At 44.6% G+C, this 24267-nt stretch overlaps 1 protein-coding gene and 1 pseudogene across 4 annotated transcripts in view; both read left to right on the top strand.

The window, feature by feature from the left end:
* The first annotated feature begins 50 nt into the window (after positions 1-50).
* On the top strand, positions 51-9490 carry LOC134374010 (serine/arginine-rich splicing factor 9-like; annotated as a pseudogene).
* A 14314-nt stretch (positions 9491-23804) lies between these two features.
* WDR33 (WD repeat domain 33) overlaps positions 23805-24267 on the top strand; it is a 103374-nt gene continuing 102911 nt past the window's right edge. For all 4 annotated transcript variants that reach the window (XM_063092806.1, XM_063092830.1, XM_063092824.1 and 1 more), the window contains exon 1: positions 23805-23939. The gene's annotated coding sequence lies outside the window, so the exon portion shown is untranslated. The remainder of the gene's footprint in view (positions 23940-24267) is intronic.

Here is a 24267-nt window from a genome sequence, read left to right as displayed (position 1 = left end):
AGTGCCTAACCCAGGAGCCAGGAGGAAGCATGCCCTGGGAAGCAGTCACACCTAGGAACGACGTCTAAGTTTTGTGGGCCCATCGCCTTGAGGTAGACAGATACTTTGCCTTTTTTTCTTGGGCTGCCTTGCAGAATGTGAATTTGGAGTAAGTGGTCCTGAAGAACTCATTTTGTCACCCTTAAAAAAAAAAAAAAAAAAAAAAAAGATGCTTCCTGTGTAGGCCAGACTTGAAGGTCTGAACACTTTGAGGTTTCCCCTTGGGGCATCTTGTCAAACCTTTGGCTTGCCCTTCTATAATAGGTGTTCTATGATGGGGGTAATTTGGAAGCAGGGAGTCTCCTTCTTCCTGAGTTGCTACAGTGAAATCATTCAGTCTGTGGCTAGGTAGGGGAAATACCAATAGCTAAACATTCTAGCTTTGATTTTCCCAAAGAGAAATGTGCCTGTTTTCTTCACAGTTTGGGGGTTTTAATTTTGGGCGCTTGGCTCTACATGAATTCATGATCCAAGGAAAAAGTTGGGGAAAGAACAAAGTTGGCTTTAAAAGTCAAAACTGAGCAAGTTAGCTCAGTTGGTTAGAGCATGGTGCTGATAACACCAAGGTCCAGGGTTTGATCCCTGTACCGGACAGCTGTCAAAAAAAAAGAAAAAGATAGATAAATAAATAAATGTCATGATAGTTTTATGTCAGCTACTGACTAAGGCAAAAATAGAGTATTCTTATTTATAAATTCTTTTATTTTTTATTTTTTAATTTTTTTAAAAGATGACTGGTAAGGGGATCTTAACCCTTGACTTGGTGATGTTAGCACCATGCTCTCACAAGTGGACTAACCGGCCATCCCTATGTAGGGATCCGAACCCGTGGCCTTGGTGTTACCAGCACCACACTCTCCCGAGTGAGCCACAGGCCAGCCCTTATAAATTCTTTTAATTTCTGAAATAACATGGTTTGTAAGTAACAAGTATTGATCAATGTTGAGAGGAAATAATCTTTTTATCCCTGGTCAACTTTACTTCTTTGAGCCTCGTTAATGTTCTCAATTGTAAAATATGGATAATAATCATATATACCCCATGGATGTTTTCAAAGGATTGAATGAGAAAATTATTATAAAGAGCCAAGAGGTGTCTGACATATAGTATATCCCAATAAATGTTAGCTGTTATTGGCATCTCAGGCAGATGAGCAAGTGTAGGTAAGTGATGTCAGCTTGCTTCACAGAAAGCAGTATAAGAATTTGGTAGCATGCTTACTGATACTGGTATTCAGACTGTGAAAACAAACCAAATTGCTTACTTCTTAAGTCTGCAGAATTGTTTTTTAGGAGAGAAGGTAATGTGTGCCAGTTGGTACAAAGCAGTGGAATGCAAAGAACAGAGTTGGCAGTCAACCCTAAGTTACAATGCAGGTATATGCTAGGTGGCAAAATAGCGTAATGCCACCATCTTTACTGGTGTGCCCACCTATGTGCCAGGAGTTATGCAAGCTACCTGAAAGTGTAAAGCATCTGGCGTATAGTTAGGCGCTAATCGTAGTTATCAAGCATTATCATTAAAAGCAGATTTAAAAAATAGCAACTCATACTAAGGAATTACTTGTTAAAGCAACTGCATGCTGTGGTATAGATTCAAAGCCTGGTCAACTATTGTGCTGGACAGTGACTGATCTTTACAGTCCTGAACAGTATCTTGCTATTCAGAATAGTCAGCAGGAGACCCCGCAAAATCTTTAATCATCTGTGAGAGATTGTCAGGCTCATTGTACCTGTTTGAGTCTTGACTTGGTGTTGTCAGCACCATGCTCTCCCAAGTGAGCTAACCGGCCATCCCTATATAGGGATCCAAACCTGTGGCCTTGTCATCAGCACCACACTCTCCCAAGTGAGCCACGGGCCGGCCCTAGAATTTGGGAATACTTTGAAACAAAACAAAAAGAGGTTGTGTTGTCAAACCTTCACTTCAGCAGAAAGCTAAATTAACCAGAAGAACCTTTTCTTAAAATTCTACTGCCTTAGTCTTTTCCTGCTACTATAACAAAATATCTTAAGACTGGGTAATTTATAAATAATAGGGGGCCGACCCCGTGGCTCATATGGGAGAGTGCGGTGCTGGGAGCGCAGCGGCGCTCCCGCCGTGGGTTCAGATCCTATATAGGGATGGCCGTTGCACTCACTGGCTGAGTGCGGTGCGGACGACACCAAGCCAAGGGTTACAATCCCCTTACCGGTCACAAAAAACAAACAAATAAATAAATAATAGGAATTTATTTCTCACAATTCTGGAGGCTAGGAAGTCCAAGAACAAGGCCCTGGAACATTTGGTGTCTGCTGCGGGCTTGCTGTCTGCTTCCAAGATGGTGCCTTGTTGCTGCTTCCCCTGGACTAATGCTGTGTGGGCCAACCAGCTCTCTGAAGTCTGTTTTATAAGGGCTTTAATCCCATTCATGAGAGCTCTACCTTCTTGACTTAATCACCTCCTGAAGGCACTACCTCTTCATACTATCACATTTGTGATTAAATTTCAATATACGAATTTTGGGGTGTGTGTTAGACCTAAGGGTTGAGCATCACTAAGCCATTCTTAGTGATACTATTAATTTTTTAAGCTTATTTATAAAAACCATTAAAACCTGCAGGATAGACCAGTGGTATGAGGTATTTTTTCAACTTTTTGTTATGAAAAATTTTAAACAGAAAAGTTAAGACTAGTACATTGATCACCTATGTGTTTACCACCTAGACTTAAGAGATAACATTTGTAATATTTGCTATATCTGTATATATTTGTTGCTAGGAAGCATTTGAAAGCAGACAGCATGACACTTTGTTCTGAAATACTTGAGTATGACTTGAAATACACTTTCCTCTGTAACTAGCACTGATTGCCCTTAGGAACATTGGTAAGAATTTCCTGTTATTGGGCCAGCCTGTGGCTCACTTGGGAGACTGTGGTGCTGATAACACCAAGGCCACAGGCTCGGATCCCTGTATAGGGATGGCCAGTTAGCTCTCATGGGAGAGCGTGGTGCTGACAACACCAAGTCAAGGGTTAAGATCCCCTTACCAGTCACCTTTAAAAAAAAAAAAAAGAATTTCCTGTTATTTAATATCCATTTCATAGTCACATTTCCCCTGAGGAGAATTCTGGGTAAAGGGCCAGTCCTAGTGTTGATACAGTTTAGTGTTAGACAAAAGCAATTGTCATTAACGATTTAGACTGACATTTGTGGTGAAAAATATTGAAGAAATATATGTGGTTACAGCCCTTAAGTTTCTGTAAGGAGCTCTGTCTGACTGGACAAAAATACCCATATGCAACCCCTGGATGGAAAATATGCCTAGACAGATTGCAGGTCCTAAGTAGAGTGATCAATAATTGTGTCTTGGGCTGGCTGGTTAGCTCAGTTAGAGTGCAGCCTTATAACACCAAGGTCATGAGTTCAGATGTGCTTACTAGCCAGTTCAAAAAAAAAAAAAATGTACCTACATGTGGATCCTGTCTTATTCCATCAGCAGGAGGGCAGTTTGGCATTAGATGGGGAGAATGGGCAAAGAGTAACAGCAGAGTGAAGGCAGGGCTGCTGTGCTGCACCAGACCTGAAGCAGTGTTCAAACTTCAGCTGTATCTAGGGCCGGCCCGTGGCTCACTTGGGAGAGTGTGGTGCTGATAACACCAAAGCCACGGGTTTGGATCCCTATATAGGGATGGCTGGTTGGCTCACTTGAAGAGCGTGGTGCTGACAACAGCAAGTCAAGGATTAAGATCCCCTTACCGGTCATCTTTTAAAAAAAAAACAAAACAAAACTTCAGCTGTGTGCCTCATTTCCCTTTGTGTGGCACTTAGTAGGTACTTACTAGTAAATGTTTATTGAGTAAATACACAGCCCCCATTTTGAGAAGGGTCATTGTGGAGCTACAGGGAGAAGCAAGAATGTACTGAAATGAAGATTTGTAAGGCAAAAGCTGTCCAACAGAACTTTCTGTGAGATGGGAATATTCCGTATCTGCACTGTCCAATGTGGTAGCCACTAGCCACATGTAACCATTGAGCACTTGAGGCTAGTGTGACTAAGAAAATGGATTTTAAATTTTAGTTAAGTTGTTTAAAATTTTAATAATTACATGTGGCTAATGGCTACTGTATTGAACAGTACAGCTCTCAGCTCCCAATACAAAAATGTCCTGCAGGCCACTGTGAACCAAAATTTTTTGGTTCTCCAAATTCTTTTTTTTTTTTTTAAAGATGACTGGTAAGGGGATCTTAACCCTTGACTTGACACTCTCCCAAGTGAGCCACGGACCGGCCCAGGTTCTCCAAATTCTGAAGTCTAAAGAATGTATGACACTTTCTATAAATTACTGAGTCCTGTTTTTCTGTATAACATAAGTTCTATTTTTAAAAGTCTGCTTCATGCTGGTAACACCAAGGTCAAGGGTTTGGATCCCCCGTATGGCCAGCCTCCAAAGAAAAAAAAAGTCTGCTCCTTTATCACTGATGTTCTTTAAAGCTATTTTAAGGAAACATTTGGAAATAGTTAAACTTTTGGTGAGAACCTCTTTCCTAGTTAATTTTACCTTTTCAGTAGGCCAATAACTCATATGTTGAATTTAAAAAACAAAACCAAGATGTTTCACCTTTTAAGACTTCCAGTATTCATATTTTATAATTCTAATAAATGAGGACCAGACACAGGAATATTTCCAGATTCACAGACTTATGTCCCTGTAAATTCAGACCAACCTTTGTCTCCTGAGGAATATAAAAACCAGTCTGTGGCTATGTATGTCTTAAATGCATTCTCCTTATTAATACAGAATTTAACACTTCTTCATATTCAAAGGCAACTCCAAGTTATGAGATATTTGAAAAACAGTACTTTTTAAACTTAGCATTGTAGAAGAAATAAAAGATGGAAAGGCTTGATGTGGAAATTTAAAACTTTAATAAAATCACTAACTTTTAAAAAGATATTTCAAGAGACTGATAAGAGTAATAGCGGAAAAGACGGGCAAGAGTGAAGATGTTTATTTTTAAAATAAATTTTAAAATATCAAGACCCCAATTTTTAAAATGGCAAAGGACATGGCTGTAAAACCAATTATTACCAAATTAACAGGGAAATGTTCAATCTTATTGGTTAAAAAGGTATTTAGAATGAGTCCATTTTTTGTTGTTTTTTTTTTTTCTGTTGGCTGGTATGGGGATCAGAACCTTTGACCTTGCTGTTAAAAGGCTAAGCACTAACCAATTGAGCCAACTAACCCACCCAGAAGGAAGTGATTTTTTGCTTATAAAAAAATGTAAAAAGGAGTACCCCATATTGCCATATAATGAGCAAGTTCATGTCAGTTGCTGTCTTAGACACATTGGGATACAGAAACAAGATACAATGCCAGCTCTTCCAGAGTTTACAGCCTCAGTAGGGCAAGATAAGAAAAAGAAAAAAATCCTACTTCCTGTTTCCATGCTTTTTCTATGTTTACTGTTTTCCTTTTCCAGCCTTCCAGTGGAGTAAATGTTGTTTATTCCCTTGCATTCATCTTTCTTGTACTATTTTGAAAGTTGTGCCTTCTATGTTCTTTTAGCAGCTACCCTTACATTTTTTAATAGTCATAATTTATTAATAAAGTGTTTTTACCTTCCTAAATACTACAAGGACAATAGAATGCTTTAATTCTAATCATCCCCACTCCCCCCATATCTCTCTCTCTCTCTCTCTCTCTCTCTCTCTCTCTCTCTCTCTCTCTCTCTCTCTCTCACACACACACACACACACACACACACACACACACGTTCACTGGTTTTACAGTCAATGCTTACCTTTACCCACATATTCATCAACTTACTGCTCAGTGTTGCTCTCTGTATCCCTCCTGCTCCCTGGGTTCACTTTTCTTTTTCACAAAGCTCCTTATTTGTTAGTTCTTTGAATAAGAACATCAGGGTAAACATTCTCAGCCTTTCTTTTGTTTTTTGGCATACAGGTGGGAGGGTCTGAACACTGACCTTGGTGCTATAACACCATGCTGTAACTAACTGAGCTAACCAGCCAGCCCTCTCAGTCTTTCTTGACCAAAAATGTGCCTTTCATCCTCATTTTGAGTAGTAGTTGTAGGAATTCCATAATCTACCTAGACATTAACTTTCCAGAGTATTTTGAAAATACTGTTATTCTATTGTGTTGTGACCTGTTGCTGATAAGAAATCTGACAGTCTATTCTTCCTCTGTAATCTGTTGTTTCTAGTTGCTTTTATGATTTTTGTTTTACTATTTCACTGTAAAGTGTCTAGGTATGGATTCATTTTTTAAAAATCCTACTTGAGAGTTACTACGCTTCTTCCATCTGTGGATTCATGTCTTTGTGACTTGGGACAGTTATTAGTCATTGTCACTTGAACTGCAGATTTTCCATTCTCCCTCTTGTCTCCTTCTTGACTTTCATTAGATCTGTATTTGACTTTCTTATTCTTTCCGCCATATCTCAGCCTCTCTTTCATAATTTGCATCTTTTTATTTTTTGGTGCTGTATTTTGAGTGATTTCTTTGAATCCGTTTTTTCAATCATTATTACCTCTTTAGTCGTGCCTAACCTGCTCTTTAATGTATCCACTGAGGTTTTTTTAGCAGCTTTATTGAAATATAATTTATGTACCTCAAAGTTCACTCATTTGAGGTGTACAAATTAATGGTCTTTAATATTAATTTACAGAGTTGTGCAACCATCACAACAATCTAAGTTTAGAATTTTCCATTATCCCCAAAAGAAACTTTGTACCAATTAGCAGTCACGCCCCCTGTTCTCTCCTTTTCCTGCACATCCCAGCCCTATCCATTGAGTTTTCAATTTTATTAACTATCATTGTCTATTTTATGATATTCAATTTAGTTTTTTCCAAGTCATTCTGTTCCTTTGGGGGGGGAGCAGCTGGCTGGTAAGGGGATCTGAACCCTTAACTTTTGTGTTATAACACCACACTCGAACCAATTAAGCTAACCAGCCAGCCCTGTTCGTGTGTGTGTGTGTGTGTGTGTGTGATTCTTTCATCAAGATTTCTGTTCCTTCTTTTATAATTTTAGATATACTTATTTTATATATATTTTATATGGTTTGGTTACCTCAAGTTCTTGTATGTTCTTCGTTTGTTTTGTAATTATTTTGATCTTTAGTGCGGATTGCTTTCACCGTGAAACTGTGCACAGCTTGGGTTGTCAAAATGTTTCTACAGAGGAGTTTGCACTTCTCCTAGGCCTGTAGTATCAATGGCCTAGAAATATTTCTTAAAATAATTTCTCACCTTAGGGATTCCCACACAACATTGGCACTATAAATTTAAAAACTTTTTTTTCTTTTGGAGGCTGGCCAGTACGGGGGATCCAAACCCTTGACCTTGGTGTTACAGGGCTGCATTCTAACTATAAGTTTAAATTTAAAACAACAGGTAGTACAAGTTTCAAATTTTGATTTCTGAGGGGAGATATTTTTTCCCACTCAGAACCATGGATAGTGATATGTAGCCTTGTCTCCCTGGACCTGTGAGCAGAGTCCTGCTCCCAGCTTTCTGCAGGAGAGCTCAGTGCCACTTTACTGCATGCCCAGCCTCAAGACCACCTGGAGGATAAACTGAAGCCTCTAGCCAGTCAGACCTGATACCACCTCTCTGACCCCATTCAAGGTTGCTGCAGCAGCACTTTGAACTTGACAACTCTGGCTTTCAGTTCTGAGTTTGTTTCCCCATGCGTCCGTGGAAGCTCAACTATACGTTGGCTTTTACCATAGGGGAATGGGAGGGTTGGGTTGGTGGTAGGCATGTTCCATCAATACAGTATTTCTAGGTTTCTTTGTTGTCAGGGGTTCAGTGAATATACGAGAAAATTTTGCATCCTACCTGTCCTTCCTCAAGTCAGCCACAGTGAATTTCTAACGGAGCCTGAAACCAACCAGTCAGTGTAGCCTTTTTTTTTTTTTTAATTTTCAGCTGGCCGGTAGGGGGATCTGAACCCTCGATGTTAGGTGTTATAACATCGCACTCTTGGGCCGGCCCGTGGCTCACTCGGTAGAGTGCGGTGCTGATAACACCAAGGCCACGGGTTCGGATCCTATATAGGGATGGCCGGTTTGCTCACTGGCTGAGCGTGGTGCTGACAACACCAAGCCAAGGGTTGAGATCCCCTTACCGGTCAGCTTTTAAAAAATAAATAATAAAATAACATCGCACTCTTAACTAGCTGAGCAACTGGCCAGCCCACTGTCGCGTGCCTCAAGCAGAGCAGGCCCTCTGTTTAGAATGTCCTTCCCCTCTTCCCCACGTGATGATTTCTGGTCCTTCAGGACTTCACCCAGCCATGCTCTCCGCTGTCAAAACTCCTCTAAACTCTCTGCAGAGATAGTTGCTATTTTCTCAACCTATGTCTCAGCCACATTCTACATGGCTTTACTTAGTTGGATAAATACGAGGCTACTTCAAAAAGCTCATGGGCCCTTTGCTTCTGCCTCGCGTTGCCACAATGCAGCACTGCTGGGCGCCCCCGAGCCCTTGGGGATGCTGCGGGGAGCCCGGGCTGTGGTGGGGGGTGCGGCTAGGGCGATGGGCTGGTCTAAGCTTCCGACCGAGGTGAGCGGGAAGGACCTGGAGGACCTGTTCTGCAAGTACCGCCGCATCCACGAGGATCGAGCTCAAGACCCCGCATGGCCTAGTGACCTTCACCTTCATGCACTTTGAGGACCCCCGAGATGCTGAGGATGCAATTTATGGAAGGAATGGTTATGATTGTGGCCAGTGTCGGCTTCGTGTGGAGTCCCCGGGATTTATGGAGTTAGGAGTGGGTGGCCCGGTGGTGAGAGGAATGGACCTCTGACAAGAAGATCTGATGTCCGAGTTCTTGTTTCGGGACTTCCTCCATCAGGCAGAGCTGGCGGGACCTGAAGGATCACACGCGAGAACCTAGGGATGTCTGTTACGCAGATGTGCAGAAGGATGGAATGGGAAAAGAAGACATGGCACATGCCCTGCATAAACGATGACACCAAATTTTGCTCATGAGAGAGAGACTTCCTACATCCGACTTCATCTTGAGAGAAACACCAGCTGATAGTGAGGATCTCAGTCTGGGTCAAGGGGCAGTGACTGTCCATACCAAAGCAGGGGTTCCCCACACTACTCTCCTTTCATGTTCTACTGAAACAGATGATAGGAATTTCTTTTATTTTTAAGTGAACTGAGCTGCTTTGTGCTCAGAAGTTACATGCCAGATTGATGATTTAGTGTCTTAAGAAATTAAAAAAAAAATTTTTTTTTTAAGGAAAACTGCATAATTTCTACCAGGACCATATTAGCAGTGAAACATTTTAAACTGCGGAAATTGTGGGTTTGATTCAAAAACAAGCTGTATATTTTTCACCCCTGATTATGTGGGGGAAAAAAAAAATCAGTGCTGTGTCTGTGGGTTGCTCTGCTAGAGATCAGCAGTTACTGTGACTGAGTTGGCCCATTCTGTTCAGAAAATAAAAAGTTCATAGAAAGATTCTTATTATCTTTTAGTTCTATTTTTCCATGGACTTTTTAAAGTACCTTTGCATATACTGAGTACCTATCAGCTCAGACACGGTTCTAGGTTCCAAGGACACAGGGATGGGAAAGACCAACAATATCCTTTCTCTCAGGAAGCTTACAGTTTAGGTCTAGTAAGGGAAGATAATTAAGCAAACAAGATAATTTCCAGTAGGAATAAAATGCATGAAGAAAAGAAAGCAGGTTAACAATGAGTGACTAGGAGGACTACGTTAGGTTGACTGGGCAGAGGCTTCTCTGTAGAGGCCTGAGTGATGAGTGAGTCCTGTGAAGCTGGAGCAGAACCTGCTGGGCAGAAAGAGGACAAAGCACAATGGCCCCAAGTTTGGAGTAACTTGGGAGAAACAGAAAAGTAGAGTAGGCTGGGAAGTCGGCACGGAGCTGTGTAGAGAAGGTTGTAGGAGGCTGTATGAAGGGAAAAGCTGTGGAGCAGAGCTGGCAGGGATATGGGGGTCAAGATAGGCTCTTTCCTGGTGCATGTTTGTATGCTAATGGTAATGACCTGGGGGCTGAGAAATTCTCTGTATGGGATGGAATATAATTGCAGCAGCAAAACAAACAGAGGAGAGAAGAAATAGCGTCCGTGGCTAAGTAGAGAAGTTGGACAGGAGCAGAGATGTTTTCTGTTTTAATAGGTAAGAAGACAGAGAATGTACACACAGGCATGCATGTAGGCTGGTAGATTTGGTCCTGCAAAGACAAGTGTAAGTAGGTTCATTTAACTACAGATATCCCTTAGTGTCTACTGAGCCTAACTATCCTTCATCTGCAGTGTGTTCATTTTACCAAACATCCGTGTCTCCAAGCTTTGGCATGGAGCATTTCATAACCATGTGTAAAGCTAGGCGACTATGCCAGTTGTCAAGGCAAATCATAACTAAAGCCAAAATGTTTCATTATTTTTGTTATGCTAAGTTTTCATTTGTATTGTCAGGGCTAGGGCTCACACCTTTCAAACTCATTGTACAGACTGGGTCACTAGACCCCTCACAAGCCAGGCTGGGTTACCAGACCCCTCACACACAGGTCCATGTTAGGTAATAGGGAAAGATCCCAGGAACTGTTGGCAGGTGACATGAGCTCAGTCCTCAGCAGCAGCAGCTTAGAGGTCCAGCAGCTTACAGGTCTGGCCCTGGCCCTGGCCCTGGCCCTGGCGGTGGCGGTGGGGGTGGCCTCTCGGAGGGTCTCAGGGGGCCCCCGGCAGCAACAGCCTCCAGCAGCAGTAGCAGCCTCCCCATGGCACCCCCGGGGACATCCTGGGGGTGGGGGGCACTGTGGATCAGAGCCACACTCATCCTTTTTTTATTTTTTTTAAAAGATGACCGGTAAGGGGATCTCAACCCTTGGCTTGGTGTTGTCAGCACCACGCTCAACCAGTGAGCCAACCGGCCTTCCCTACATAGGATCCGAACCCGTGGCCTTGATGTTATCATCACCGCACTCTCCCGAGTGAGCCACGGGCCGGTCCTCACACTCATACTTAAGACCATGACCCAGGACACCTGGGTGCACATGCACAATTACATTAGACAATAACCAAGGAACACCTGGGTGCATGTGCATATTTACATAAAATGGTCTGCAAGATTCTGAACATCTGAGGGGCCCTGACCATTGTCCTATATTTTCCCAACAATCCACCCCTTCAGGGTCCCTCACTGTACAATCTGCATGTTCAGAATCTTCCACAATGTTCCCTTAGCAAGGATAAATGACCCTTGCATTCACATATTACACATTCCATCCCAACAGTCCCAACAGTCTTTAGCTTGTTGCAGCACCAACTCAAAAGTCCAGTCTCATCTGAGACCAAAAGCAAAACTCCTTTCAGCTGTGAATCTGTAAAAGTCAAAACCAAGTTTATCTACTTCCAAGGTATAGTGGGACAGACATTGGGTACACATTCCCATTCCAGAAAGGAGGAATAGACCAGGAAAGGAAAAACAACAGGCCCCAAACAAATCTGAAACCCAGTGGGACAAACATTAAGCACACTGGGGCATCTGGACCACCCAAAGCATTGGCCAGCCTTGTTCCTACAGCTCTGCCAGGTGCAGCCCATGCAGCCCTTTGAGCTGCCCTGGTGCCTGCCGCTTTTCCAGGCCAGTGCTGCACGTTGCCAGCAGCTGCACAGTTCTGGGCTCCTGGCAGCAGTCTTGCCATTTTGTCTTCACTAGACATTTCCCCAGTGGGGGCTCTGAGCCCACTTTTCTGCTCCACATTGCTCTAGTAGAGGACGCCTGCAGCGGCTCCACCCTGCAGCAGATCTCTGAGTCCCCCGGCTTTTTCATACATCTTCCAAAATCCGGGTGGAGGCTGCCACGCCTTCCCTGCTCTCACATTCTGCTAGCCTGCAAACTTAACACAGCCTGAACACTACCAAGGTTTTCAGCTTTTGCTTTGCAGAGCTACCACACGAATCACACTTGGGGCCGCCCGAGACAGGGCTGCTCCAGCCAGAGCGGCTGGGATGCAGAGAGCAGTTTCCCGAGGTCAGTGGCGCCCCAGGTCTGTCCTCTGGAGAAACTCAGTTCTCCTGGGCCTCTGTGATGGGAGGGGCACTCTCCCAAACTTCTGAAATCCTCTCAGGGCCTTTTCCCATTGTCTTGGCTATTAGCATCTAGCTGCCCCATCCCCCGCTCTTGAATCACTTGAATCCCTTGAATCAGCTCTGCATATACCGGCTATTCACTCACAGTCTTGGGCAGTTCTCTAGCATTCGCCCAGTGCATCAAGGAGTGGCTGTCCTGCCCCTGTGCATATCTGCAGCTATTCTATTACTGCTGCCACAGAGACAGGTGCATAGTAATGGAGACTAACTTTTCCACCCTTTCACCAGGTGAAAACATACTAGAAATTCTGCAGGGGCACCCATCCTCGGGTCATCTGCCCATCTGCATTTGACACTCTTCTTAGGTTTATAAGGCACCCGTTGAGCCTTCTGCTTTCTTGGGTTTATATGGCACCCACTGAGCCATTGGTTTAAGTGGCACCCTCCAAGCCATCTGCCTTTGGACAAACGCAATAAGTGTTTACCACATCTTCCCCAGAGCACATTACACCATCCACCTTCTCGGATTTAAGTGGCACCTGGTAAGCCATTTGCCTTCAGACAAATGTGGCATGCGTTTACTACATTGTCTCCAGAGCAGGTTACACCATCCACCTCTAGGTCCCATAGCTGCAGCAGCCAGGGGCTCTCCCTGTTTCTGCCACTTTGTTTCCCTAAGCCCAATTTGACCTGGGCAGATAGGACATAGGTAGTGAATTGGGTCACCTGTGGGTTGCCTACCAGTCCACCCAGTCCCATAGGCTGCTCATGCTACACTTTCTGATGAGCAGGTCATGCCAGGAGATGCACCATCTCCCCTCTGGGGAGATGACCACTCTCCACTGGGTTCCTCATACGTCTTTAGTGTCGGAAGCAGGAGTACTTCAGCCTCCAGGGCATGTACCCGCACTTCCAACCTGTCTGCTTTCTGCTGCAAGTCTCGAAACTGTGCTGCTTCATGGGGTTTCCAGTCCATGTTGGCTAACAGTCCAGTGAGCAACAGCCAGACCCCGGTCAACAGGAAAGCAGCCACCGGGCACTACACACCCAAGGGTAACCACATTTCCTCCCCCTCCCAAGGGGCTTTCTGCTTCTTTACCTGCTTGGCATCCTACTCACGATGCCAATTGCCGGGCTCTTTTTCCTGCCCGTAATCCTGCAATGGCTTCACAAATTGTCAGACTCTTCTATCTACCCAGAATCCTGCCACAACTATGCCAATTGTAAAGCTACATGACTAACAACAGGGCTAGGGCTCACAGACCCCTAGAGCCCATTGTACAGAATGGGTCACCAGACCCCTCACACACAGGTCCATTGCGGGGGCATGCCTGGGGTCCTCCCGCAGACCCAGAAGGAGAAGGAGCCAACAGGATTACCCCCAGGGTTGGGACCGAGGGATCTCGGGGAAAAGTGAGCCTGCTGCCCGTCAAACCAGTCCCGTGAAAGAGACACTCAGACGCGGCAGGGGTTCTGTCAGGGCAGTTCCACTTTATTGCCGTTACACTGCAATTTATATAAGCAAGTAGGGGCTTTCCAAGAACTAACCAATCAATTAAAGGATCACGCGGGCATGCATTTTGTACTAATATGTTGAGCATAGCGATCACACAGGGTTCACGAGTGCGGAAATACTGGAGGACCAATAAAAACCTTTTGGAGCTATCTTGGGTTATGCCTTCCCTACTTCCTGTGGACGCCATCTTCATCCTCCACCCATAGGCACCATGTGGCTCACAGATAATGTTTGCTCCTAAAAGTGGGCCCAACAGTCCATGCTAGGTAATTGGCAAAAATCCCGGGAGCCACTGGCAGACTCCATGAGCTCAGTCCTCAACAAGAGCAGCAGGGGCAGCAGCAGCCTTTCAGGGCATCCCAAGGGCACTGGCACTAGCAGCAGTAGCAGCAGTAGTAGCGGCCTCCCCATGGCCCCCCTGGGGGCATCCTGGGGGTGGGGGGCGCTGTGGATCAGAGCCACTCATCCTTTATACTGAAGTCCATAACCCAGGATGCCTGGATGCACACGTACAACTACATTAGACAATAACCAAGGAACACCTGGGTGAACGTGCATACTTACATCAAATGCTCAGCAAGATTCTGCACATCTGAGGGGCCCTGACAATTTTCCTATATTTTCCCAACACTGTAACGGTGCTAGAGCAATAAATAGGTCGTTACCAGAAAGTGAGCGTTGAAAGATGAAGAAATATGAGTTAGTCCTTTTGGAGAATGGGAGGATGAAGGAAAAAGGAAAATACAGTCAGATTGCCTGGAAAGCCCTGGGGCTATCTATCTGAATCTACTACAAGTGCTAGATACCTCTGAGAATATAGAAATGGCAAACTCAGTTTCTTCCTCCTATTCTGTCTGTAGCCCTAGAGCTAGGGCTAGGGCTCACAGACCCCTCGAGCCTGTTGCATAGACTGGGCCACAAACCCTCCACACGCAGGTCTACGAGCTAGGTAATAGAAAAAGGTCCTGGGAGCCGGGGGTAAAAAAAATTAATAGGCTTTACTCAGAGCTGAGAGTTCTGAGAAGCATCGTGGATCAGAGCTGTTAGTCCTTTATACTCAAGTCCCTAACTCAGGACACCTGGGTGCCCATACGCAATTACATTAAGTAGTAACAAGGAACACCTGAGGATATTTACAGCAAATGCTCGGCAAGATTCTAAACATCTGAGGGGCCCTGACAATTTTCCTATATTTTCCCAATAGGTGAGTAATATTCCATAGTATGCCATTTCTCTGTTGTTGGAAAGAGAATCAGCTCTGGATGTAGAGTTTTTTCTGTATTCAAGATATTTGACATACAGTATAATCTCCCAAAATGGAATCACTAGGTCAGAGTATAAACATTTTTATGATACTTCATCAATTTGGGGGAGTGCCTTTGTTTATAAGACCTGCCAGGAACCTCTTCCCTTCAACTGGAACACCACCTCCATCTTCTTGCCCTGTCCAACCATGTGGTTCCACACCCCACCTCTTCACCTCCAAGGGTGGGGGCCAGACACAAACCTGATTATTGAAAGTCCGTCCCTGGGATTTCTGAATCTGGATCCAAAGAGAGCCTGAGTCAATCCCTCTCAGTTGGCAGGAGTGTGAAGATAATGAAACTCAGGTGCAGTCAGAAACCTGTTCTTTGCTATTTGGAAGAAAGTAGGAAGTAATGACAGTGAAGTTAATGTGGACAGCCAAGTAAAGACTGAGAAAGAGAATGTACATGGCATTTGAGCTCCTGGTTTCACTTGTTCCTGTATCCCTGCCCTTCCCAAGGTTTGGAAGTTCAGTTCTTCTTTCAGTGAATCCAGTACCTTTTTGATAAGTCTCCCTACTTGTACTTTTCTTGGGTATTGTGATATTGTGAAATATGTATATATTTGCTCTTCCTCCTAGCATACAACTCCTAAAACCTTGGAATCTCCAAATTAATAAATGTCTTTTTGTATGCTACTGAGATGACTGATGGCTGCCTCCCCAAGGTGGCTTCAGGGTGGGGGCTGGTCACTAGAAAGACCAAACCATGATTAGATGACTGATACTTTCAGCCCCACCCCCCAATCACGCCTACATAATGAGACCGTCTTAAAAACACAGGACTGGATTCAGAGAGCTTCAGAATAGCTAAGCACACGGAGGCTCCTGTAGGGTGGCATGCCTGGGAACGGCATGGAAACGCCACACGCTTTCCCCCATACCTTGCCCTATGCAATGTCTTTATAATAAACCAAATATGTTAGGTGTTTCCCTGAGTTCGCACTAGCAAATTAATCAAACTCAAGGAGGGGGGATGTGAGGCAAGCTGCCACCACCAGCCTGGGGCCTGAAGTATGGAGCCAGGGGAAGCCAAACCCAGCAGCAACCAGGTAAAGAGCACACCAAAAACACCATTTTCATGTGGGTAGCCGACCATAGCCACTGCAATTGCCATGGCTACAAAAGCAGCTAGTCTCTATAGCAGCAGTCACAGCCACTGTGCAAATGGCATGCCAGACTCTAAACTGCACTGACACAAGGAGAGGCACCAGTGGAGACAAAAAAAAAAAAAAAGAAAAAAAAAAAGAGGTCCTCTCTCTCCACAAAGCACACTCTAGAGTGAGAAATGCCCTCACCCATCCAATGCCAAAGGATGGACACGGAGACACGAGGTACAGTGAAACAAGACTTTAATGGCAGTCTTGCAAGATTGGGTGTCTGTTGGGCAGGCATGCTGGAAATGGTTATATTGAGCAATTTATTCCCTAGTGCACAAATCCCTCCCCCAGTTCCTCATTGGCTGAGTACTATGGGGTGTACAATATTCCCAAACATCACCTAAGTTTTATTACTTCCTTATAAGGCATTTATTGTATCCTTCCCTCTGGTGGAAAGGAGTGGGCTTGGGACAAGCCCATGAAAAAGGCCTGCCAGAAGTCCTGAGCAGGGAGAAGAACCAGGAAGTAAAACGAACAAGGTGACCAGCCACCATCGTGAGAAGTCACCCCGGGAAAGTGTACTTGCAGGGGTTGTCACACCACAAGTTACTCAAGCAAGCCTTGTTAAGCTATTCTTGAAAATGAATCACTTAGGCTATTTTCCCACAAGAGTGATGTATCAGATGGAAAGAACAAATCTATGGTTCTTAGAGGGGCAAGAGGGAGGGGAAGGATGGAGGGGGAAGGGGAGAAATTGGATAAGGGGCATAAAGATGATTTGTACCAATGAATATGCTAACAAAAAAAGGGGGGCATGTGAACCCCAATTTATAGCCAGGTAGTCAGAAGCACAGGTAAAACAGCTTGGGACTTGCAATTAGCATCAGAAGTGAAGGGCAGTCTTGTGGGACTTCGTCTTCAACCTGTGGGATCTGATGTTATTTCCAGGTGGATAGTGTCATCGAATTGAATTAGAGGACACCCAGCTGGTATCTGCTGCTTGAGGATTGCTTGCTTGGGGTGGGGGGCCCACACACATCAGATGTGTTGTGTGACTGTTGTGACAGTGTTGGGAAAATATAGGAAAATTGTCAGGGCCCCTCAGATGTTCAGAATCTTGCCGAGCATGTTCCTTGTTACTACTTAATGTAATTGCGTATGGGCACTCAGGTGTCCTGGGTTAGGGACTTGAGTATAAAGGACTAACAGCTCTGATCCACGATGCTTCTCAGAACTCTCAGAGAAACTACTAGAATGGCTGTTCCTAGCTCTGAATAAAGCCTATTAATTTTTTTTACTCCCGGCTCCCAGGACCTTTTTCCTATTACCTAGCGCATAGATCTGCGTGTGGAGGGTTTGTGACCCCGTCTGTGCAACAGGCTCGAGGGGTCTGTGAGCCCTAACTCTAGCTTTACACCTATTAAGTAGGTAAGCTTTTTCTAGGAACTAAGCGGTTCACAACCACAATAACCAGACTTGGAGTAAAAATCAGACACTTGAGTAAATAGACACACAAGAGGTAAGCATTTGTCCCTTCTAAAAGGACATTTGAGAACTGAACTTGTCTTCTCACCCAGGTCAGTTTACTTCACCGAGAATAAGAAGGTGCCAAATGTGCTTTCTCCTCGTGGACATACCAACTCGGGAAGCTCACCCCCATGACCTGTGTTCAGCATGGGCTCATCTGGATAGATAGGAGCAGCAGGACTCCATAGCTTTGACACCTTCTCTTAATGGTACCAGCCTGCTGTTGTCTCTTCTAGTCACACGCTTCCCTTTTACAGCCTTAGGGGAGTTTAAAGCTCATCTCTACCATCTTAGGACTTTTTTTTTTTAAATGTTCCCTATTTATTTATTAATTTTTTTTTTTTTGTCTTTCGTGACCGGCACTCAGCCAGTGAGTGCACCGGCCATTCCTATATAGGATCGGAACCTGCGGTGGGAGCGTCGCCGCACTCTCCCCAGTGCGCCACGGGCTTGGCCCTACCGTCTTAGGTCTTAAGTGGGATCTTTAGCTGGGTCTAGGAATCAAATTGACATGACAGATCAATAGGAGAAAAGCATACAAGTTTTGATAATTTTACATATACATGGGCACCCTCACCAGAGAGTGAATACCTGAAGAAATGGCCAAAGCAGAAAGCTTTTATACTTTTTTTTAAAGGATGACCAGGGGGGGGAAGAAGATATAACAACCACAATTATTTGAAGTTGATACGACAAGCAAACAGAAAGGACATTGTTGGGGGGGAGGGAGGGAGGGAGAAGGGAGGGAGGTTTTGGTGATGGGGAGCAATAATCAGCTACAATGTATATCGACAAAATAAAATTAAAAAAAAAATAAAATAAAAATAAAAAAATAAAGGATGACCAGTAAGGGGATCTCAACCCTGGGCTTGGTGTTGTCAGCACCACGCTCAGCCATTGAGCTAACCGGCCATCCCTATATAGGATCCGAACACATTGCCTTGGTGTTATCAGCACCGCACTCTCCCGAGTGAGCCATGGGCTGGCTCAGAAAACTTTTATACTGTTTAGATAAAGAAAGATAAATTTGTGAAGAAATGACAGAACAAAGGATCTGGGTGGGCTAGGGGCAGTAAGTTCTAGGGAAGTCACTAGGAGATGTATGTGGGAGGAGGTTGTAAAGCTTATGGAAGATAAAGGTTTCCTCAGTTAGCTTATATGTACAGGTCCATTGCAGGAACCATTACCAGTCTCTGGTGATAGGGTTATTCTCTTGCCCTGGTGTGGGTAAGGCATCTTTCTCAAATTTTTATGGCTTGCTACATGTAGAAAGGATACATCAGTAGCACTCTCTGCAAGCATAGTTTCTCAAGTACTTTCAGTTTGAAATAATCAATATATCAAATTGGCATATTTTGGGGTGGATTGTCCTTAATTCTTTCACAGCAAGTCCACAGTGGGGGAACCCACAGACCTTCATCTCATTTTACATAGGCTTTCAATATCACCTCTATTTGCATTTCAGGATCAGATGAAGAGGCTGGCAGTTGTATATACTTCTGTGAAGTGGGAAAGCAGATGTTTTCAATATGTCCTGTTCTTGGTGGATAAAAATGGGCTGATTTATATCATAGTAATAGCTTGCCTCCCTATACAATATTGCACAGAGCAGCTGTTGGAAAACCTAGGATTCTTCAGGATCTAGTCCGAACTTGAAAGGGACCTTAGCCAGAGAATGGCCATCTTTGGGGTAACTAAAACCAAGCAATAAATTTCAGTTAGCCATTAACTTGGGAACTAATAATTATCAATTCCTTGAGGTTAACAGAGGAACTGAGAAACTGACCATATGGCTGAAATTGCCCATAGATGAAATCATGACCCAAAAGGATCCTTCTCAAAGGTTTATTTCTGTCTATCTCTCATTATATCCTCTTGTGTTGGTTTACTTTAGATGTTGTGCACCTACAATTAGGGGTTGAAACAAAGTTTTCTTATTTTCCTTACCTCCCTAATCAACAGCTGTAGGGAAAGAGAAGGAAAATGGTCAGGGCCCCTCAGATGTTCAGAATCTTGCCAAGCATTTGAAGTAAATATGCACGTGCACCCAGGTGTTCCTTGGTTATTGTCTAATGTAATTGCGCATGTGCACCCAGGTGTCCTGGGTTATCAGACTTGAGGATGAAGGACAAATGGCTCTGCTCCATGTGCCCCCACTGCCTCCAGGATGTCGCGGGGGCGGGGGTTCCCCATGGTGATGAGGCTGCCACTGCCACAAAATCTCCTTTAAGATGCCACTGCTGAGGAAGCTGAGGACTGAGCTTGTGTCATCTGTCAGTGGCTCCCGGGATCTTTCCCAATTACCTAGTGTGGACCTTCATGTGAGCATTCTGGGACCCAGTCTGTACAATGGGTTTGAAGGGTCTGTGGGCCCTAACTCCTAGCCCGGACAATACAAATGGAATATTTAGTGTAACTAAAATAACGAAACACTTTGGCTTTAGTTATGAATTGCCAAGCCAGCCAATTAGCCCTAGCAATACAATTGCAAACAGAAAATCCAAGAGAAGACAAGGCACCCTAGCTGAATAGTAACATACCTTCTCGCTTAAAGGAAAATTGAATCCACGTTAGAGGTATGAGTCAGGTATTTTTATGTTCCAGTGATGCTTGACTAAGGTTATTGTCTTTCAGCTCTCCCTAGGAGATAAGAACTTCAACCCCTGAAATGACATCAAGGGTTTGAAGCTCACCAGTCCACCAACTGCAGATTCCATGACGCCAAAGCACCCAGCTCATCATGGGACCCTGACATCTGATTAGACCCTCTGCTAATCCTGTGACTAGCTTCCCCGTTTTCCTGCAGGAGAAAACCCTTACCTCACCTTCCCACTTCTTCCCCTTTAAAACCCCAGAACAGGCATCAGAAGGTGGGATGATTTTAGCCTGGTTATCCTCCTGTAAAGCTACACGACTATGCCAGTTGTCGGGTTGAGGCAATAGCTACGCTAATTGTATGGCTAGGCATTTCATAACTAAAGCCAAAACGTTTATTTTAGTTATGTCAGGGCTAGGGCTCTGATCCTTCAAACCCACTGTACAAACTGGGTCACCAGACCCCTCACATACAGGTCCACACTAGGTAATTGGGAAAGATCTGGGAGCCATTGGCAGACACGAGCTCAATTCTCAACAGCAGCAATAGCTTACAGCAGCAGAAGCAGCAGCTGCGGTGGCCTCTCAGGGCATCCTGGGGGCATTGGCAGCAACAGCCTCCAGTATCAGTAGCGGTCTCCCCAGGAACATCCTGGGGTCAGGGGCGGCCATGGATTAGAGCCACTCATCCTTTATACTTAAGTCCATAACCCAGGACACCTGGGTGCACATGCATATTTACTTCAAATGCTTGGCAAGATTCTGAACATCTGAGGGGCCCTGACCATTTTCCTATATTTTCCCAGCACCTCCAGATGTTGGTTGTGTAAATCTTCCAATTCTTGTGCCAACTTTTGGACTTTTGAGTCATTTGTTCAGTGTGAGAGGGCAAGCCGAGTCTGGCAGTGATTAACAAACTGGCTTTTTCAGAAACTTGCTTCTACCAGTAAACAAGTCCTCAACAAGCAGGGGGATTTTCAAAATATTTAACACCTAGGGGCCACTGGTTATTTACCAAAGGATTTCAGTTTTTTTCTTTTTTTTTGCAGCTGGCCAGTACCGGGATCTGAGATTTCAATATCTTACTGTGAAATGTAACATGGCCCTGGAGTACTCCTTTGCTGAATCTCTCATACTTTCCTTCTTTTTCTCTATCACACTCACACACACACATCCTGTAACTTTCAGGTTTATTTGCATTTAAGAGGTTGGGAGGCCATTAAGCCCAGGTGTTTGTGGTTAAGCAACTGTGTTTTTCTTATCTAATTGAAACTTCACCCCACAACCCTTGGGGAATTTTAAAAAACACTCTAAGACAGGCCCTCCTGCTCTTAATGCTCTTATATCCTTCTCAATATTTAATATTTTATTAACTAAACAAAGTGTATAGAGTACCCATTAGATTAGCCTGGGAAGGGCCGAGCCCGTGGCGCACTTGGTAGGGTGCTGCGCTGGGAGCGCGGCGACCCTCCCGCCGCGGGTTCGGATCCTATATAGGACTGACCGGTGCACTCACTGGCTGAGTGCCGGTCACGAAAAAACGACAAAAAAAAAAAAAAAAAAAAAAACAAAAACAAAAAACAAACAAACAAAAAAAAGATTAGCCTGGGAATGTGTGCTACTCATACATTGGATACAATGCTTTGGATTGGTCTTTTTGAGGAGATGCTATTTGAGCTGCCAAGGATCCAGCTATGGGAAAATCCAGGGGAAAAAGAGTCCAGACCAGGATAGAGGACACTAAGTGCAAAGGCATGCATGGGTTGGGGTAAGGATATGGGTGCATAGAAAAAAAGTTGAAGTGGCTGGAGCTTTTTGAGTCAGGGAGCTTCTTGAGTCAGGCAAAGTCAGCAAGAGCTGAGGTTTCAGATGTTAAGTAGACCTGATTATGGTGCAAGATTGGATTTTATACCCCACACACTGGGAAGCTATTCCGGGGTTTTAAGAAAGGAGAGTAATAAGATCTAATTTTTACTTTAAACAGGTTATTGTGGCTGCAGTGTAGAAAATGGATTGGTGTTGGGTGGAAGAGGAAACTGAGATGAAAAGGGGAAGCAAGGAGGACAGTTAGGAAGGAGGCAGTTGCAAGAGTTAAGCAAAAATGGCTTGGACTGGAGTAGGGGTCAACAAACTTCCTGTAAAGGCTCAGAGAGTATTTCAGGCTCTGGGGCAATTTATCATCTCATTCACATATTCTTAGTCTTTTTCTACTTTTTTTAAAAAAACAACCCTTTACAAATGTAAGAGCAATTCTTACCTAGATGGCAGGCACAGTCTTTTGATATCTGGACTAAAATAATAGCAGTGGAGAGGAGATGTGGTCAAATTTGCAATTTGCTTTGAAGACTGAGCCATATTATTCCATTTTACCAAGGAATAAGTTCAAACCCAGAAAAATTAGTATTATGCAGCCAGTAAATTAGAGGTAAGATGAAAAATTCGGAAAAGATTTGAATCCAGGACTATGTGACTAACGGGATTCCCGGAAATACAGAAATATTTAGGACACACAGGGATGAAGCTTTAATAGTGGAATTCTAGTATTTCCAAAGCCAAGGGCAAACCCTGGGATGGGGACTGAATTTGCCAAGTGCTCCTAAAATTCTGTAGTAGGCGTTGTACACAAATCTTTTTCACACTTCTGAGACTATCGTTAGGATATTTAGAAGAGGATTATAAATATTTTTAAGATTCCTGACTCATGTCAAATTAGTTTCGAAAAGCTGGAGGACAACTGTACCACAATTTACCCATTCAACTACTGATGGACATTTGGGTTACCAGTTTTTGGTTATTATGAATGAAAATGCTATGAACGTTTTTTTTTTTTTTTTTTGTCCTTTTTTGTAACCGTGCTCAGCCAGTGAGCGAACCGACCATCCCTGTATAGGATCCGAACCCACGGCAGGAGCGCGGCTGCCCTTCCAGGGCCCCGGACTCTCCAGAGTGAGCCACGGGGTCGGCCCTGAACGTTCTTATATATGCCTTTGGTGGACGTAGGCACTAGTTTCTCTTAGAATGAATTTCCGGGTCGCAGGGTAGGCGTACGTTTAACTTTAGTGTAAACTGTGAGACGGTTTTCCAAAGTGGCTGTACCACAAAGCTGTTTTTGTAACTTAAGTCTCTTGAATTTAAGTGAGGAAAGAAGATAAATCTAGAGACACAACTGGCATCGGTTAACGCGTAAACCCTAATTACGTGCCCGACTCCGCTAGGTGTTTTCCTTAAATTCACAGATGAACAGACTTAATTAAAAAAGTCAAATACCTTGCCCACAATTTGACTCTTCGTGGGCTTGGTTAAATAGCCTATTCTACCAGCCGCACCGCTCTCGAACAAATAAATCCAGATTTGGTAAAACGGGTGTTTTTGAGAGCATCCAGGTGAGCGCACAATGTGAAGAAAGTCAGTCCCGTGAAAGCCCTCACCTCATCCCTTCCCCGGGAAGCAGCGCACACCTCCTCTCAACGAAACAAAGGACTAACACAGCCAAGCCGCGTGGGGATCCGGACAGGCCCAGCCTCTCATCTAGGCACATGCGCAGATCGAGCTTTACGGAGGCCCGCGGTCCAGGCGCGCATGGCGTAGCACCGAACGCCGGTGCGTGATGACGCAAGGGCGTGCGCTTGTAAGCTCATAAAGGAAGATGGCGGCTGCTCCTTTGGAGGAGAGAGATTGAGCGGGGCGTAGGAATACGAACAGGAGAGACATTTCCGACAGTGAAGACTAACGCTTTGTCCACCATTAGGAGGTCTGCTCAACGCTAGACGGTGAGTGCGGTGGTGGCACGGCACCGCTCGCTTGCAGCAGGCGGCGGCACTCTCCGCCATTTTCAGGCTCGGCCGTTGCGTGCTTTGGGGGCCTGGAGGGGCGCCTGGGGACGGGTTGGAGGGGCCGGGAGGATCAACTTCAGGAGGGCTCGTCGGGGCAGGCTGGAGCCTTAGGGGAGGGGACTGTAGCTTGAGGCTGACCAGGAAAAGAGAGCATGGTAGGACTAAGGCCCTGACTGGGAACCGGTGGCGACGAGAAGACGTAGGTAAGGCTGGCCACGGGTAAGATGAGAAGTTTGGAGGAGGGACGCCCTTAAACTGAAATTTG

Source organism: Cynocephalus volans, chromosome 1 (assembly GCF_027409185.1).
Source record: "Cynocephalus volans isolate mCynVol1 chromosome 1, mCynVol1.pri, whole genome shotgun sequence".
In the NCBI taxonomy this organism is placed as follows: Eukaryota; Metazoa; Chordata; class Mammalia; order Dermoptera; family Cynocephalidae; genus Cynocephalus; species Cynocephalus volans.
This window is presented reverse-complemented; position numbering and strand designations above follow the sequence as displayed.